Raw genomic sequence first — 19,447 nt, 5'->3', positions numbered from 1 at the left:
GGATGTGCCCTTGACTGGAATCGAACCTGGGACCCTTCAGTGTGCAGGCTGATGCTCTATTCACTGAGCCAAACCGGTTCGGCTGAAATCAATTTTTTAAAAACATATTTTTTAAAAATAGCAGCACAGTAACATTCACGCTCCACCTCCTTCCCACCTAAGCATCTCCAACAGCTGCAAGAGAGGACTCTTCTGTGAATCTGTTTTATCTTAAAAGAATATGCATCCAGCTGAAACCAGTTTGGCTCAGTGGTAGAGCGTCGGTCTGTGGACTGAAAGGTCCCAGGTTCGATTCCGGTCAAGGGCATGTACATTGGTTGCAAGAACATCCCCAGTAGGGGGTGTGTAGGAGACAGCTGGTCGATGTTTCTCTCTCTTCGATGTTTCTGGCTCTCTATCTCTCTCCCTTCCTCTCTATAAAAAAAAAAATCAATAAAATATATATATTTTTTAAAAAGAATATGCATCCAGCATTCTCTTCTAAACAGAGCCTCCTCTTTATTTTTTTAAAAATATATATTTTATTGATTTTCTACAGAGAGGAAGAGAGGGGGATAGAGAGCTAGAAACATCGATGAGAGAGAAACATCGACCAGCTGCCTCCTGCACGCACCCAACTGGGGATGTGCCTGCAACCAATGCACATGCCCTTGACTGGAATCGAACCTGGGACCCCTCAGTCCACAGACCGGAGCTCTATCCACTGAGCCAAACCAGTTTCAGCAACAGAGCCTCCTCTTTAGTTCACTTCCCCGGAAATCAGGATAGAATCAATGCTCTGCACGGACGCACGGTATCTGTATCCTGTGGCTTAATGTCCTCCTCCTCCCAGCCTGGCAGGTACAGGGACTGCGACCTGAGATGCCATCAGACTGGGTATAAATCCTGTCTCCGCCACTTACAGGCCACTCGCCTCGTAAGCCGCTCGGCGTGGCCGAGGCTGTTTTCTCCTCTGAAATGGGGATGATTTATACCAGAACGAAAGTCTGTGGGTGAAGGCCAGGGGAAGGCGGAGAGGGTGGGTGAGGAGGAAGGATCCGAGCCTGAGGTCAGGGCCATGGACAGCTGGAGTCGCTGCAGGAGGAGCTGTGAGAGGACTGGCTCTCTCCGCCTTCATTAGGCCTTCATTCTCACCTCATTTACTGACTGTCAGTCACAATACCAGACGCTGAAGATACAGTGGCGAGCAAAAGCAAAAACAGACACAGCCCCTTCCTTTCAGGATAAAAACACTCAACAAAACTGGAACAAAAGGGAACTTTTTCCATCGGTTAAGGGCGTGTATGAAAACCCACAGCAAACATCATGCTTAAAGGTGGAAGTCTGAAAGCGTTCCCCCTCAATTCAGGAACAAGGCAAGAATGTCCGCTCTCCTCACTTCTATTCAACATTGCACTGGAGATTCTAGCCCATTAGGCAAGAAAGAGAAATCACTCCCAGGCACCTGGATTGGAATGGAAGAAACAGCCCTAGCTGGTTTGGCTCAGTGGATGGAGCGTCAGCTAGCAGGCTGAAGAGTCCCAGGTTCGATTCTGGTCAAGGGCACATGCCTGGGTTGTGGCTCGATCCTTAGTGGGGTAGCGTGCAGGAGGCAGCCAATCAATGATTCTTTCTCATCACTGATATTTCTTTCTTTCTCTCCCTTCCTTCCTCTTTGAAATCAATTTAAAAACAAAAGCAAAACTTAGGGCTACTAAGTTAGATCAGCAATGTTGTAAGGTCCAATATTAATATACAAAAATCAGTTGTATTTCTATACACTAGCAATGAACAATCCAAAATTGAATTAAGAAAATTCCATTTACAATAGCAGCAAAAAGAATAAAGCACTTAGGATAAATTTAACCAACTAGGAGGGTGAAAGATTCATACACTGAAAGCTATAAAATACTGTTAAAAAATTAAACAAACAAACAAACAAACAAACAAATAAATAGGAATCCAGTGTCCATGGGTTGGAAGACTTAATGTTGGTAAGATGGCAATATACTCAAATTGATCTCATAGATTCAATACAATCTCTGTTGAAATTCCAACTACCTTTCTCCCCCTCCCCCCCCCAGAAATGGATAAGTTGGTCCTAAAATTCGTATAGAAATGCAAGAGACCCAGAATAGCCAAAATAATCCTGATACATGGCCAACAAGGATGCATCTTGAACACATTACGTTCAGTGAAAGCAGCTAGTCACAAAGGACCACACACCGTATAATTCCATCTATATAAAATGTCAGGAACAGGCAAATCCAGAGTCAGAAAGAAGATTAGTGGTAGCCAAGGGCTGGCCGGAGGGAAAATGGGGAGTGACTGTTAGTGGATGAGGTTGTGGTGTTTTTTTGAGGGATGAGAATGTTGTGAAGTCAGATAGTGGTGAATGTTGCACACACTGGTACTCTGTGAACATACTAGAAATCACTGGCTTTTACACTTTGAAATGGTAAATTTAATGGTATGTGAATCACACCTCAATAAAGGAGAAGAAAGGAGGAGAAAGAGGAGGAAGAGGAGGAGGAGGAGGAAGAGGAGAAGAAAGAAGAGGAGGAGGAGGAAGAGGAGTAGGAGGAGGAGGAAGAGGAGAAGGAGGAAGAGGAGTAGGAAGAGAAGGAGGAGGAGGAGGAGGAGGAGGAGGAGGAGGAGTAGGAGGAAGAGGAGAAGGAAGAAGAGGAGGAAGAGGAGGAGGAGGAGGAAGAGAAGTAGGAGAAGGAGGAGGAGGAAGAGGAGGAGGAAGAGGAGGAGGAGGAGGAGGAGGAGGAGGAAGAGGAGGAGGAGGAAGAGGAGGAGGAAGAGGAGGAGGAGGAGGAAGAGGAGGAGGAGGAAGAGGAGAAAACCCAGACACAGTTCTTGTCCTCATGGAGCTTATATTCAGACACCCCCCCCCCCACACACACACACACACACACACAGTCCTCTGAAGGAGGGGTAACCAGAATGAGAGCTATGATGGAAGTAGTCGAGGAAGACTTTCTGGAGGATGTGATCTGAAGGAAGAGGGTTGGCCAGGAAAGAAGGCGGAGGAGGGAGGCTCCTGTGGAAGGAGGGGTTTGGGTAGAAGGGCCCAGAAAAGATCCCTGTGGCTCGGACAGAGGAGATGAGAGGGAGCAGGGCAACAGAGAGAAGGCTGGAAGGGCTTCTGTGTGCCATGGCCAGAGGCCAATGGGGCAGGGCCAGCGGCTGAGGGGGCACCAAACCCTCTGAGCACCTCGGGTCAAACATCACTGGAGGTATCAGGCCAAGTGCTCCCTGGAGAAGAGTTGGAGGTCATTTCTCTGGGCTAAGCCTCTCCCTTTGTTTGTTTGTTAATCTTCACCTGAGGATATTTTCCCACTGATTTTTTTTTTTTTTTTAGAGAGAGAGTGGAAGGAAGTGAGGGAAGGGGGGGGGGGAGAGAGAGAGAGAGAGAGAGAGAGAGAGAGAGAGAGAGAGAGAGAGAGAAGAGAGAAGAGAGAAGAGAGAGACAGACAGTCAGACATTGATATGAGAGATACGTTGATTGGTTGACTCCTACATAGGCCCCCACTGGGACCAGGGATTGAACCCACAATCCTTTGGGGCTCAGGTGGGCGCTCTAACCACTCAGCAACACCAGCCATGGCTGGGCTGAGCCCCTCTGGATGTGACCTGATAGTGAGGAAAACATCCAATTCCCTGACTTATTAGCGATACCTCCTGTACTGAAACTCCAGGGAAGGAAATACTGATGAAAACCAGCCTCGCTGCCTCACTGCTATGGCAACAGCAAGCCCTTCTGACTTCCCGCCAGACTGAAGGCCAGATGGGGAAGTCTGCCTAGCAACAGTGGTGGGCTTCAGGAGCCCCCCTCCCCACCAGGGGCTTCCGGATTCCCCTTCCATTACCGTCCCAGCCTTGGCTCCCATCCCAGCCTCCCGCTTCTCCTCCCAGCAGAGAACCACAGCGGCTACCGGCATCCAAACAGGCCTTCACAGCCCCGTCTGTGATTTGTGTCACCACCGAAATGTGGGATTATAGCCCCGCTGGACAGATAGAGACACTGAGGCTCAGAGAGGGGAAGGGGGTGCTGCCAGCCTGGTACCCTGCCCTTCGCTCTCCAGGATGGAAAAGGTCTGTGCATCGGGCAGGTCTCCCGCTCTGATTCGTCTGTGACAAAAGGAATAAACGAATGGAAGGAGTGCCATCCCTCCATCCTGTCCCCTCCTTCTTTTCCTGGTAATCCACCAGTTCTGGGGCGTGGGGGCGCTCTGCTCTGGTCTAGCCCAAAAGAGGGGAAAGGGAGGGGTCACTGGAGGCCTGAGAGCCAGAGAAGTAGGAAGGGTGGAGGTGCCCTGGCTGGTTTGGCTCAGAGGACAGAGCGTTGGCCTGCGGACCGAAGGATCCTGGGTTCAGTTCTGGTCGGGGGCGCATGCCTGGGTTGCAGGCTTAATTCCCATGAAGGGGTGTGCGGGAGGCAGCCGATCAATGGTTCTCTCTCATCATTGATGTTTCTATCTTTCTCCCTCTCCTGTCCTCTCTGAAATGAATAAAAATATATAGAAGAAGAAGAAGAAGAAGAAGAAGAAGAAGAGGAGGAGGAGGAGGAGGAGGAGGAGGAGGAGGAGGAGGAGGAGGAGGAGGAGGAGGAGGAGGAAGAAGAGGAGGAGGAGGAAGAAGAGGAGAAGGAGGAGGAGGAGGAGGAAGAGGAGGAAGAAGAGGAAGAGGAGGAAGGAGGAAGAGGAGGAGGAGGAGGAGGAGGAGATTTTGCGCACGCTTACTCTGTCAGGCTCTGTGCCAAGCACTTTGCCTGCGCCTTCCCGTTTTGCCCTTGACCACGAGTGAGGGATGGGTCACCGCCCCGTCCTGGAGTGGGGTGTGCAGCCTGAGGTCTCAGAGCTGGAGGGGGCAGAGCTGTGGCGAACCAGGCGGGTCAGGCCCCAGAGCCCAGGCTCCTACCCAGTACTATAGCCCCCAGGAGGCTTCTCTTCTCACCTCCCAGCCCCAGCCCCCAGGCTGGCTGAGGCTGAAGGGAGGGCAGAGGAGCTGGGAAGAGGGAGTGGAGCTGCCGCCTGTTTCCGGGCCCGGGGCCAGAAACTGATGCGGGGAGAGGTGTGCTGTGGAAGAAAGAGTGGAGGGCGGCCCTCCGAAGCACGGCCCCTGCAGGCCTGGGCTTCCCAGGAAAAGGAAGAAACGGTTTGTAAGTGCCTACTATGTGCATATGCTGAGCGCAGCACGTTTCAGGTGGCGTCTCATCTTATCCCCAGAAAGACACCAAGATAATAGCTAACGCTTATTACATCCAAGTATCTCTCGCATGCTTAGCAGGCTTTGATTCATCTAATCCTCACAGAAAGCATGCCAGGCAGAGTCCGATCATCCTGGCTTCCCACATGGGAAACTGAAGCGTGAGGAAGAGAACTGCCCCCGGTCCCACGGCTGGCAGCATGTGAACCGGGGCTTCTGGTGCCAGCGGCCACGAGGAGCAGACGCACAGTCCAGCTGGGGGAGTGGCGTCCCCATCTCCCAGAGAGGGCGAGGGAGGCCGCCAGGTGCCAGAGATGGGTTGGAGCCCCATCTCCGGGGGGCGTATGTGGCGTGCTGGCTTACTGAGTGGCACCTCCTGGACGGATGGGCCCCTCTGGCACAGAGACCACGGGGAGCGGCCCCAGCTGCAGACAGGACGGAGCAGGGGAGCATTTATGTTTCAGGGCATTTTTGTCCGGAACCACACACCCAACTGTGTGTGATCCATTCCAGCGACGGCATCAGCCCGCTTCCTAGAACAGTCCATGGAGGACCCTGATGCCAGGCATCGGAATGGACCGGGCATGCCCCACTGCCTCCCTGGGCCTCTGTGGACCTGTCTGTTCAAACAAAGGGTTGGAAGGATGTTCTCTGGGATCTTCCCGACTCCCAAAGCCCAGGATCCTCTGCCCGGGAGCTTCCCACTCAGCACAGCCATGCCTCCCCCAGGCACCGCCCTCCGGGAGCCGGACGGGGATTCCTGTGAGCCAGCCGTAATCACAGCAGCTACCGCGTCCTAAGCCTTGGCCAAGTGCCAGATGCTGTGCGGAGTGCTTTTCACGGATTCCCTCGTGGAGTTTGCTCAGCAGCCTTAAGCGGCATTTTACAGGTGCAAAACCTCAGCTCAGAGCGACTGAGCGACTCGCTGTGCTCACACTCCTGAGCAGCAGAAACAGGATGTCTCCGGGTCACCTGGTGCAGGCCTGGATAAACCATGCCCCCCCCCTCCTACCCTCATCCTGTCCCATCAGGCCTCAGGGGGCCCACCAGCCCAGCCTGTCACAGCTGACAACCACGGCATGATGCCCAGGACGGGCCCCAGAAAGCCTCTCACTTTGCTGGGGGAATCCCGTGCCCCTGGTGGCCTATCTTGGGGATGACAGCTAGCAGCAGCTTGGGGACAGCAGCCTACTCAGATGGCACCTGGGGCCGCCGGGAGCAGACAGGCAGTGACAGGCTGGAGCAGCTGGAATTGCCCGGAGCAAATCAGACACCTGCACCCCCACACCAAGCCCAGACCCTTCTCTCTAACAGTGGGGGTCTTCAGGACCGAGGCCTGAGTGTCTAAGTAAGTTAGAAACCAAGCTAACGCACTCTTAAATAAGGAATGGACAGCCAGGCTGTGAATTTCCATTTCTCTGCCTCCTTAAAGCTCTAAAAGACAGCAGCACCCTCTGGCTCCAGCCGGCACTCCCTCCTCTGCCTTCCTTCTGGGCCTCACACACAGGTCCGGACACACGTGTAGGCAACATCCACGCCTGCCCTTCTTCCCAACACAGTCTCTGGGTCTGGGGGTGCACACACCAGCCACACGGGCTGTCCTCTGGAGAAGCCGCGGGTCCTGAAAGTGGGCTTGGGGCTGACTGGACAGGGGGCCTGGGGTCTGTCAGAGTAAACTGGTCACCCTCACTGGAGACACGTTCCCAAAGCAGAGTCTCGGGCTCCGGAGGCAGCACGGAGGAGAGGAAGGGGAAATAGAAAGAGAGCTTGCGATTTGGGATTTGGCATCGGAATCCTGGCAAACCGCAGCTCTGCCACGTGCCTGCTGTGACTGTGGCCCCGGGAATTCCCCTCTGAGGTCCCATTTGTTCATCTGTGAAGCAGGGATGGCAGTTCCTGCCTGGGAAGGCTGCAGGGGGAGTCAATGCGATAAGATCCACGCAAGGGTTTGCGCTTTGTTTGCAGACTGTTCGATTCCACGCTGACCAGCGTCTCTGAGAAGCCCTCTCTGTACCTCCAGACCCTTCAGCATCTTCTCCTGGACAGCACTGGCCAAACCCAGCTCGACCTGAGAGCACCTGAGCCCACAGCGGCAGGGGCTGTGCCTCCCACACCGCGGAACCCCAGCGCCTAGCACAGCGCCTGGCCCAGAGTAAGCAGCAATGGCTATTGGACTGGCTGAGTACACGAAGCTTTGTGTCTGCTCACCAGGCTTTCTGTCTGCTCCTGGGGTTCATCCAAGTCTATCACACATTCACCGAGGGCCTTCTGAGGGCCAGGCCCCAAGGTCCAGATGCTCAGTCACCGCACCAAGCCTCACAGAGCTCCATCTGGGGAGAGGGTCCACGTGGAAACAGGAACAGATGCCAACCGTGTGGTGCCTGCAGTAACGGAGGAGGTGTCTGATTGGCTCCCCCCAAATGAAGGGCTGAGGGGCTGCCTCCTTGGTGACAGCAAGGGCTCCTGTATCCATGGTGACCCTCTCTCAAGAGGCCTGAGACCCTCGTGTGCCAGGCCTTCCCTTTCTCTGCCAGGGCGGGTTTTGGGACCAGTGACTCCTTCCTGTCTGGTGGCAGAGCTCCCCCTCTCTCTCTTCAGCTGCACAGAGTGAGAAAAAAGAGGAACAAGAGGATTCAGCGTGTGACCTGCCCTCAGGAGGCGGACACAAGAGGGCACACTGAACAGCCCACCAGGGAAACTCAGAACCACTCCGGTCCACACGGAAGCTCAAAAGAGAGCAAGCTGAGCTCTCAGACCTGGCAGAGCACAAAGCATGAAGGTTCTCGAGTCCAAAAGGCCTGGCTTTGAGTCCAGCACCAGCACCGTGGCATCCTGGGCAGGCTTTGTCACTTCCTGAGCCTTGGCTTCCTCACCTGGACATCAGAGATAATCTTAGAATCTACTCCTGGGGTTCACGTCTGACGTGATACACAGCCCCCGACACCTCCCTGCGTCTCTGTCTCCCTCTCTCTCAGGCCCCTGGTGATCTCTCTGCTGGTGGGACGTCTGGGGGAAGAGCCGCGGCTGTGGGGTCAGACACATCCCAGGAACACGGACTGCTGGTACTGTCATCATTACTCCTCCTCGCCGGGCCATGAATGGAGCCTGTCTAATCTCGTCTGCCCCGGCCCCCGAGGTAACTTACATTACCCAGTGCAGTCTTCCTTCACTACAGCCTGACTCAGGGTGTTTTCTAGAAAGCAAGAGCCATGAGCTTCTCCGTTTTCCTGCAATGCCCAGAGCAGGCTTCCTGCCAAGGAGCACCCGGGCAGCTCAGCATGGGAAGGACTTGGAAATCATCTACTCTCTCTCGGTCTGCAAAGAGAAACCCTCCTTCCTAGCCTCCTCAAGCGCCCAAACGCCTCCGGGGGTGAGGTCCCTCATCCCTGCGGAAGGTGGACGGACGGTGCCCAGGACTCCGGGAGGCTGAGCTCCGTGGAGTGAGCAGAAGCTGAGCAGGCAGCTGCTGGAGGGAACTCCCGGGGCCACCCCCAAGCCCTAGCAGCCCCCCCTGCCCTCCCGCTGAACGCTGATAATAGGAGTGGTTCTAATTATGCTCTAATTGCTTTCTTCCAGGCAGTTTCTCTGGAGCCAAGGAGTTCAGAGTTCATGAATAAATGAAGAGGGAGGAAGCGGGGAGGGGTGTTTATTGATCCACAAATCTCGACTGCCAGTGTCTGCCCCACAAATGCTTAGGCAGGGAGCTGTGTGCAGTTCTGCATACATACATTGAAACAACATAGCCCTAGCTGGTTTGGCTCAATGGTAGAGCGTTGTTGGCCTAGGGTAGGGGTGTCGAACTCAATCAGAGAAGGGGCCAAAATCTAAAATCCAGCCGAATGGTTTACTGAACAGTCATAAACTGACAATGTCATAAACTGACAGTGGAGTGCAGTGATGACAGCGCGGTGTGGGCCACATTGCAAGGCCTGGCGGGCTGGATTTGGCCCGCGGGCCTTGTGTTTGACACATGTGGCCTAGGGACTGAAGGGTCCCAGGTTCGATTCCAGCCAAGGGCACATGCCTCGTTGCGGGCTCGATCCCCAGTAGAGGGCATGCAGGAGACAGCCAATCAATGATTCTCTCACATCATTGATGTTTCTCTCTCTCCCTCTCCCTTCCTCTCTAATATCAATTATATATACAACGTACACACCACAGCCCCCCAAGCCCTCTCCGAAGAACTAGTGGGTCCCAGAAAAAGAACTGGCTTTGGGTCCCAGCTCCAACTCTGCCACTGAATTGCACTGTGGTCTCGGGCAAATCCTAGTTTTCCGGGGTGTAGACCGTGGGGGCGAAGGTAATGTCTGACAGCCCCTCTCAGAAAACCCAGATTTCAGGATGTCCATGGGAATCACCCAGCTCGACAGAACCCTGAGCCGGACCGGGTAGGCACTGTCACCCTCCCCCTCAGGTTGCCCCTTCGCCCAGATGCCTCCTTCTCTAAGAACCGGCCAGGCAGCGGGGGGCTCCAGGGCAGCGGTGGGGGGAACACCCACACCTCCGTGCAGGCAGGACGCCTGGTGGGGAAGAGCAGGGGCTCTGGATGTTGATCTCTGCCCACCCGCTGTGAGGCCCTGGCCAAGGCCATGAAGCTTCTTGAGCCTCAGTTGCTTCATCTGTTAAATGGGAATGACAGACTATGTTATAAAGCAGGGGTCCTCAAACTTTTTAAAGTGGGGGCCAGATCACGGTCCCTCAGAGAGCTGGAGGGCCGGACTATATGAACTACTAATTCCTACTGTAACACCTCGGCTGCGCTCACTGCCCAAAAAACCTGGCGGGCCAGATCAGACTCCTCTGCGGGCCGCATGTGGCCCGCGGGCCGTAGTTTGAAGACCCCTGTAAAGGTTCACCCAGGTCACATAATGGCCTTAGCCGAGTGCCTGGCATATAGGAAGCATTTGGCAAGTGGTAGGTATATGTGATCGCTAATATCAACAATATTAGCTGCCAGGTTCAGAGTGGTGACTTCTTTACAGATGAAGAAACAAACCATGGGTCAGGCAGCTTACCCAAATCACTAGGAAGTGGTAGGATTTGAACTCAAGCCCATCTGACCCCAAACCCTCTGTAGCCCAGTCTTATTTCTCCACTGTGTCTAACCCATCCCCAGGAGCTGGCACATAGTAGGTGTCCATAATAGCATGCCGAGTGACAGAGAAATGTAGGGAAAAAATTAGTTTAACAGGCTCTATTTCTAATGACCAAGGTAAGGGTGGGTTTGTGGAGTTAGAATGAGGCCAACATTTCCTTCAAGGTCAAAGCAAAGTGCTGGGTCTGCTTCCTCAGTGGCTGGGGCCCGGGCAGGTGGGATATGGGGATCCTTGGTATGTGCTTGTAGAAGGAAATCTTTTTTCTTTTTTAAATATATTTATTGATTTCAGAGAGGAAGAGGGAGGGATAGAGAGAGAGAAACATCATTGATGAGAAAGAATCATTGATTGGCTGCCTCCTGCACGCCCCCTTCTGGGGATTGAGCCCACAACCTGGGCATGTGCCCTTGGCCGGAAATTGAACCTGGGACCCTTCAATCCACAGGCCGACACTCTATCCACTGAGTCAAACCGGCTAGGGCTAGAAGGAAATCTTTTTACCCCTTCCCGACTTCCACTAAGAAGCCAAAGTCAGAAATCCCGGCTTTGGCATTCGCCAGAACCTGCTCTGCCACTGCCTTGCTGGGTGACTTTTGGCAAGTGACTTCGGTTCTCTGAGCCTCCGAGCCCTCACCTAGGAAGTGGGGGTAGCAGCGGCCCACCTCTGGGGCTGCTGCGGAGGAGATACGCGATGACATGCGCAAGGCTGAATGTTAGGTTAGGAGGGGGGCCTGCAGTCCGATGGCCAGGCTTGCACCCCAGCACTGGCACTGCCTGCAGCCTCGGGTTCTGCTCCTGTAAAACTGTCACTAAATATGGGTGAAACCGTTACAACAGTAGGCAGTGTGCGTAAGTGCTCCATCAATCTCCATTAGGCTACGCCGCGTGCAGAGAGCCCGGGTTCATTTCACACCTGGGGAAACAGCCCCAGAGAGGTGTGAGGACTTGTCCAAGGCCCCAGAGCCAGCCCACGGCAGACCCAGGCCTATGTAGGAACCTGCTGTATGCAAGGCCCCGTCCAAACCTCGGCTTGCACGGATGACCACAGACAGACCTTCCACAGACCGGGGCCATCCTACTCAAGGCTTGAAGACTCTAGGAGGCGGGGGGCGCGGTGGAAGCTCCCCTCTCCTGGCCTCCCTGGGGGCTCCAAGGCTGGCTTAAACCAGCAGGGTGTGTAGAGGGCAGGAGGGAGGACTGACCCACCTTCCTGGCCCACCTGGCTGGCCCCTCCATTCCTGGGCTGGCTGCAGAGGCCTCAGAAACAATCCAGGGACCCGGACCGGAACACCATTTGTCAGCCCTGCATGGTGGTGACGGGCTCATCTCCATGGCAACAGTACAGTGTGAAAGCATCCTGACATCATTAGGGAGCGCGCTGAGTAGTATAAACAGAGGCTGCAGTAGATTACACGCCTATTATGAGCAGTCTCGGGCTCTGAGCACTGGTAATTATGCCTAATTGTGCATTTAATTGTGTAATTGAAAACCCACATCTCTGGTTCCGGCTGGGGCTGCAGAACTTACCCCCCCTCTAAAAAGAGGAGGCTTAGGAACCATCCCTACCCTGAAAACCCCAGGGTGGCCTCCCCTTCTAGGGAAAGTGGTACCCAGAATAGTCTCAGGGGGAAGGTGCATACAGACTCCATGTCCCCCGTTTCCTGGGCCGGGTTCTGAGATTTGGGTTGGGAGGGGGTGGAGCATGCTTAAAGAAGGCAAAGGCAGATGGGAAGAGGGGAAAAAAAAAAATGCTCACAATTTTAATTATTCGTACTAGCTACCATTCTGTACTACTGCCCTTGTCCTCTCAGACCCAGACCACATCTGGTGGCTCCAAGGGACCTGGGTCATCACTAGCTCCATTATGCATCCAAGTGGTCATCCAACTTACATATAAATTCTTAATCACTGCCAGGGACAGGGAACTCACCACCTGATTGTCAGTCTGCAATACTCTTACCCCCATCCCCAGTGTCACAGAGCGGAGAAAAGGAGGCTCAGAGAGAGGCAGGGCCAGCTCAAAGTTGCACAGCAAGCGAGTACGAGAACTGTGGGATTCTTGCCCTAACCGGTTTGGCTCAGTGGATAGAGCATTGGCCTGTGGATTAAAGGGTCCCAGTTTCGATTCCAGCCAAGGGCATGTACCTTGGTTGCAGGTACATCCCCAGCAGGGGATGTAGCAGGGGATGTGCAGGAGATAGCTAATTGATGTTTCTCTCTGATCAATGTTTCTAACTCTCTCTCTCTCTCTGTAAAAAAATCAATAAAATATATTTAAAAAAAAGAATTGTGGGATTCTGGCTTGTAGACGAAGGCATTTTAAAAAAAGATACGTTTTTACTGATTTCACAGAGAGGAAGGGATAGGGAGAGAGAGAGAGAGAAACATTAATGATGAGAGAGAATCATCGATCAGCTGCCTCCTGCACGCCCCCTATTGGAGATGGAGCTTGAAGCCCAGGCATGTGCTCCTTCCGGGAATAGAACTGTGACCTCCTGGTTCATGGGTTGACGTTCAACCACTGAGCCACACCGGCCGGGCTGAGGGCACACTCTGTATGTACCCGAAGGTGAATCAGCACTTAGGACTGTGCCAGCACTTTGTGGGGTCTTCAGCAATAGTTGCTGAATGCAACTCCGGGCAGGGCTAGGGAGTGGCGATCCTTATTCTCTGACCCAACAGCTACTTAGTTTTTCTGGAGTTCAGGAAGCTCACCGGTGGTGACCAGGGGTTGGTGATGGGTCAGGACCTCTTGCTCTGAACCTCTGTGGTCTGAGACTTCATTTCACAACCAAACATACCATGTGGGCATTGGGGATGGGGACAGTATAAACCCTCGTTCCAACAGAAAGAGGAAAGAAGATGTCACCTGAGTCCCTGACAATCTGACACCAGGTGTGAAGCCTGGAGCAGGCCATCAAAGGCAGGCATCTCCTCCTGTCTCCAGGGCCTGATACCCACTCTCCCACCCTCCCCCACTCCTGTCAGTCACGCTGCCTGCAGCAAGGGGGGCCGCTGCGGCAGCAGCTCTGATCTCCACCTGGGAAAGGACGAACTTGTGGATGACGCAGAGCTGGAGTCCAACCTTCTTCCTCTACAGAAGGGGACACAGAGGGTCAACCTTTCTGACCCCCTCTGAGTGAGGGCCCGACTCTGTGCCCCGCTCTCTCCCTGCAGTATCTCAGGCCACCCTTACGACAGTCCCCACATTACAGAAGAGAAAACCAAGGGACAGTCAAGGCCACGGCCACAAGATTCAGCAGAACCTCTGCTCCAACCTGGTCCTTCTACTGGTTGAAAGGGGATAGGTCCCATCTCCTTCCCCTCAGTATTGATTCACAGAGTCTGCTTTCTCATTTCCAGGGCACTCAACAGTGTGAACCCTTCGTGAGCTCCTACTCAGCATATCTTACCCCAGAGGAGCCTCTGTCAACTCTCTGGGGCGGGTTATTACTATCCTGCCTGGCAGGTGGCTCAGCTGGTTAGAGCGTTGTCCTGATATGTCAAGGTCGCGGGTTTGATCTCTGGTCAGGACACATACAAGAAGCAACCAATGAATGCATACACAAGTGGAACAGCAAATCAATGTTTCTCTCTCTTTCTCAAATCAATAACAATTAAACAAGATGATTACCATCCTGATTTAGAGAAATGCAGGAGGAAGCTCAGAGAGGTTAAGTGTCTTACCCAAGGTCACCCAGCTACAAAGAAGCAGGGGTAAAACTCAAACCCCAGCCTGACCCCAAAGCCCAAGCTCTTCCCAACCTCCCTGCCCCAGGGCTCTCCAGCTGTTTGAGAGGCAGGGGTCAGGCGGCCAGGAAAACCCATCAAACCTGCAACCTCAGATGCAGCCCTTCTGCCACCCTAGTGTTTGCTGGCAGAAGTATGTCTCAGGGAGCCTTGGTTTGCTACCTGAGACTCTCCCTGTCTCCAAATCATCATCCCTCTCCCTTTCCTCACCAAGGAGGGAGGCCAAGGGCACTGGGATTGGGATTCCCAGGACCAAAGCCAGCTCCACTTCCCGTGGCCTGGAACTAGCTTTGAAAAAACACATCTCTGGTCTAAGCCTGCTCTGCCTGCACCCACTCCTCCCTGAAGGAGACGTCAATGATCAGAGCTCGGTTCAGATTTTACAACCGTCTTCACATCCTTTCCCCTTGATCACTCATCTGAAGCCCAGACTGTATCTTGTTTCCCTGGCAACAAGTCACTTCTTTCTTTTGAGCCTCAGTATGCCAATCAGTGAACGGGTATAAAAACACTATCTACCTGCTCTTCCCTGGCGCTGCCTACGGAGGTGGCAGCCATCTCCTACTGGGCACCATGGCTGCCCTCAGACCCCTCGTAAAACCCAAGATTGTCAAAAAGAGGACCGAGAAGTTCATCCGGCACCAGTCAGACCGATCCGTCAAAATGAAGTGGAACTGGCGGAAACCCAGAGGCGTTGACAATAGGGTGCGGAGAAGGTTCTAGGGCCAGATCTTGATGCCCAACATTGGTTATGGGAGCAACAAGAAAACAAAGCACAGGCTGCCCAGTGGCTTTCGGAAGTTTCTGGTCCATAACGTCAAGGAGCTTGAAGTGCTGCTGATGTGCAATAAGTCTTACTGTGCTGAGATTGCTCACAATGTCTCCTCCAAGAACCGCAAAGCCATTGTGGAAAGAGCGGCCCAGATGGCCATCAGAGTTACCAATCCCAATGCCAGGCTGCGCAGCGAAGAAAATGAATAGACAGATTGTGTACACATTGTATTTGTGTTAATAAAATCATAAAATTCTGCAAAAAAAAAAAAAAAACCACAAAAAACAAAAACAAACAGTATCTACCTGCCGAAACTGGTTTGGCCCAGTGGATAGAGCGTCAGCCTGCGGACTGAAAGGTCCCAGGTTCGATTCCGGTCAAGGGCATGTAGCTTGGTTGTGGGCACATCCCCAGTAGGGGGTGTGCAGGAGGCAGCTGATCAATGTTTCTCTCTCATCCATGTTTCTTTCTTTTTTTAAAAAAAAAACATATTTTATTGATTTTTCACAGAGAGAAAGGGAGAGAGATAGAGAGCTAGAAACGTCGATGAGAGAGAAACATCGACCAGCTGCCTCTTGCACACCCCCTACCGGGGATGTGCCCGCAACCAACGTACATGCCCTTGACCGGAATCGAACTTGGGACCTTTCAGTCCACAGACCGACGCTCTACCGCTGAGCCAAACCGGTTTAGGCTCTCTCATCCATGTTTCTAACTCTCTATCCCTCTCTCTTCCTCTCTGTAAAAAAAAAAAAAAATCAATAAAAAATATATTTTAAAATCTTTATTAAAAAATAATATCTACCTTATACAGTTCTTATGAAGGCTGATAAGTGTTCAATACCGGTCAATTCTTCCCTGTGTAACTTTTTCTCAACTTCCATCATAGTATCCTGAAACCCAACACTAGCATTGGGATGAATAGAAATAGGAACAGGGATGGGGGTTTGTGGAGCATTTGAATAAGCAGCTCAGAATATCGTGTATCTAGTAATGCATGCATCGAGGAAGGATTTAGATTTCCCCATCACCTTCCACATCCAGCGTCCCACAGGCTTACAGGGGGAGCAATGGGCATGCAAGGTAGAGGCTAGGAGTCCCAGGTCTGGGTTTGAATCCTCATTCTGTCCCTACTGTACATGTGGCCATGAATTAGCTAGAGAGTAACAAGAGACAGCTATACCAGGAGCCAGTGCCTGGCTCTTAGCAGACACCAAACAAAAAGGTGGTTATTATTGTTACTGTTATTTCTGCTGAACCATACACTTTCCAGATAAGGAAACTAAGACTTGAAGCGTTTAGGGGCAGGACTCCGACCACTACATCTCTAATCCAGGCAGAGAGGGGACAGAAGTGAGGTGTCCAAGCCTCAAGGCAAATAAGAGCTGGCCACCGGACCACGTCCCCTTAGCCGGGCACTGTGCCATTCGGGCATTGTCTCATTGAATGCCCCAAACTGCCACGGGGTAGGAGCTGTTGTTCTGACTGCTTTATAGAAGCGAGGCTGAGGCTCAGAGAGGGTAAGAGGGGCTTTCTGGACGTCACAAAGCAAGGCAGCAATGACTGACCCACTGGGGATGTGCCCACAACCAAGGTACATGCCCTTGACCAGAATCGAACCTGGGACCCTTCGGTCTGCAGACCAACGCTCTATCCCCTTAGCCAAACCGGTTAGGGCTCTGTGCCAGATTTTAGAGTGGCTGCCATTTATGGGGGGCTTATCTGAAATAATCACCCACACAGCCTGCAAAGGAGCAGAACCAGGGCCACCCCCAGTCCCACCGAGGCCCCCCTTCTCCATTTCACCCTGCTCTGCCAACATCATAGGGTCTTGGGAACTGTTTGTCCTCAGTCCGTTCACCTGCAAAAGGAGCTGATCCCCCGCCCCCCCGCTGTCCGAAGGAGTCCGTAGCCGGCACAGTTTCATGCTCCTGACTCCCAGGCGTGGCTCACGGACCTGAAGCACCCGGAGCAGAGCCAGGCGCTCCCCGGGAAGCCACGAGCTTGCGTGGCAGCTGCTTCAGGGCGCAGGAGCATCTCCCTCCAGTCTTCCCCATCACTCTCCTAATAGCCACATCAATCAGGCTGACCACGTTTCACACCATTACTCGCAGCTCAGCAGGAAGCTACGTATTTCCCCCCGTCACCCACCACCTTCCAGAAAGCAGAGTGCGTTCCAGAAGGGAAGAGAATGAAGCTGCTGTGTTTTTTTTTGTGTGTGTGTGTTTTTTTTTCTTTTTTCTGAGTACCTATTATGTAGATGGCACTGGTTAAGCCCTTTTGACGACTCTGAGAGGTAGGGACAAGTCTCTTTGGCAGGAAGAGAACGCTCCAGAGGAGTGAATGCATGTGTCCAAGGTCACACGAGCTGGGACAAGAGCAAGCACAGCAGTGACGGATTGCCGAGCACTCGCAGGCTCACGCTGCCCCGAATGTGCACGATCCTATTGAAATACTCTCGTTTCCACTCTCCAGGTGAGCAAGCGGAGGCTTGAAGCCGGGAACAGACCTGTCTGAGGGTTCACACTGCTCACATGTGAACTGCAGAGAGCACAGGGCCGAGAGGGTGGCTCTCTGCTCGGGCAGAAGGGTGCTCCATCCTGGTTCCGTCACTGACTAGCTTCGTGATCGCGGGCACACCTCCTCGCCTCTCTGAGCCTCAACCTCCTCCTCTGAGAAAGGGGACACGCACATCTCTCCCATCATGTGGAATAACAGGAAGAAGGATAAAAACGGTAAAATAGCTAACTTTTATCAGTCATTTAACATGCGCCAGGCATTTTGCCAAGCACTTACATATGTAAGCTCATTTGGTTAAATGAGGTAATGCCTATAAAGTGCTTAGCACAGGATTCCAGAAATGGGAGCGATAATGGCGATGATGAAGAAATTGATGATGACTCCCTTGGGCAAATCCCCTCGGTTCATCCTCTTAACGGGAAGAATAGCGGCCTGTAGGGTTTCAGGAAGGAGGTGGAAAGAAAGGCTGGGTCTGGCTGGGGGCAGGAAAAGGGAGATACATAAAAATTAGGGAGTGAACAGCATTGATAATGTCAAGATGATACATCAAGTAGGAGCTAGGAAGCCAAGGGGCCCAAGATATTCTACAGATGCCCGGCTGGCGTGGCTCAGGGGTTGAGCATTGAACTACGAACCAGGAGGTCATGGTTCGATTCCCAGTCAGGGCACATGCCCAGGTTGCGGGCTCGATCCCTAGTAGGGGGTGTGCAGGAGGCAGCCGATCAATGATTCTCTCTTATCATTGATGTTTTGCTCTCTCTCTCCTCTCCCTTCCTCTCTGAAATCAATAAAAAATGTTTAAAAATTAGATATTCCACAGAACGGAACGAGATTGTGATGCATCAAAACCTCCAGGCCAGCCCAGACCTCATCCCAGAGTCTCCGATGGGCAGAACTGGCAGGACCCTAGAGAGAGACACTAATGGTTCTTCCCATTTTACACATGGGAAAACCAAGGCTTGCAGTGGGGAAAAAACTTGGCCATGCTCACAGGACGTCAGTGACGGAGTTGGGCTTGAATCCAGGCCTCCTGCCTCTCAGCTCAGGGACCCATACCTGTTGCTTTCCACAAAGCAGGGGTCGGCAAACTGTGGCTCGCGAGCCACACGCGGCTCTTGGGCCCCTTGAGTGTGGCTCTCCCACAAAATACCACTGCCTGGGCGAGTCTATTCTGAAGAAATGGCATGATATTCTTTTTTAAGTTTAAGTTAAAAAAATTTGGCTCTCGCCGAGACCAGTTTGGCTCAATGGATAGAGCGTCGGCTTGGGGACCGAAGGGTACCGGGTTCGATTCCGGTCAAGGGCATGTACCTTGGTTGCGGGCATGTCCGCAGTGGGGGGTGTGCAGGAGGCAGCTGATCGACGACTCTCTCTCATCGATGTTTCTAACTCTCTATCTCTCTCCCTTCTTCTCTGTACAAGGTCAATAAAATATATTTAAAAAAAAAAAAATTTGGCTCTCAAAAGAAATTTCAATCGTTGTACTGTTGATGTTTGGCTCTGTTGACTAATGAGTTTGCCGACCACTGCCACAAAGAAAGAGTGCAGGGGGCACCTGGATGCGTGGGCCACAACTCCTGCAGAGCATTCCAAGGTATAGACATCATGAAGATAATAACAATGAAAAACTAAGGTTCATTCTGTGCTTGGCACAGTGCTAAATTCATTATGAGCACCTAATCCTTGCCACAACCCTACTTCACAGATGAAAAAACTGTGGCTCAGTAAGGGTAAGCAACTTACCTAAGGTCACAGCTAGAAAGAGACAGTCGGGACTCAAACCCAGGTCTGACCTATCAAACTCCCTGGCCTTGTCTCTTTTCTGTCCACCTGAATGGTAGAGCCCCTATCTGCTTCTCCTACAGTTTTCAGCCGAGAAACCATCAGCCTCTTCCTTCTCTGGCCCTTTCCACTGGGTGAGCACACAGACTCCCTTCTCCCTAGGATGTCAGGCGGGTGAATTCCAGCATCTGGGAGCACTTTACAGAAGCTGCCAGGGAGCAGAGGCTCCTGGGGGTGACAACTGAAGGGACCCACTCTGCAATCAGCTCAGACGGAGCAACAGAGCCAAGAGACCAATTTCCAAGTCCCTCTTCCGAGCTCCTCCCCACACCAT

The 19,447-nt window shown here is 52.7% G+C and overlaps 1 protein-coding gene and 1 pseudogene across 3 annotated transcripts in view; one reads left to right on the top strand and one right to left on the bottom strand.

The window, feature by feature from the left end:
• Nucleotides 1–19,447, bottom strand: part of NKAIN1 (sodium/potassium transporting ATPase interacting 1) — a 42,704-nt gene that overhangs the window by 19,823 nt on the left and 3,434 nt on the right. The window lies entirely within an intron of this gene.
• On the top strand, nt 14,598–15,103 carry LOC311617323 (large ribosomal subunit protein eL32-like; annotated as a pseudogene). The gene has a single exon. The product of its transcript is annotated as a large ribosomal subunit protein eL32-like (transcript).

This window comes from Pipistrellus hanaki, assembly GCF_964339955.1.
Source record: "Pipistrellus hanaki genome assembly, chromosome: 2".
Lineage (NCBI taxonomy): Eukaryota > Metazoa > Chordata > Mammalia > Chiroptera > Vespertilionidae > Pipistrellus > Pipistrellus hanaki.
This window is presented reverse-complemented; position numbering and strand designations above follow the sequence as displayed.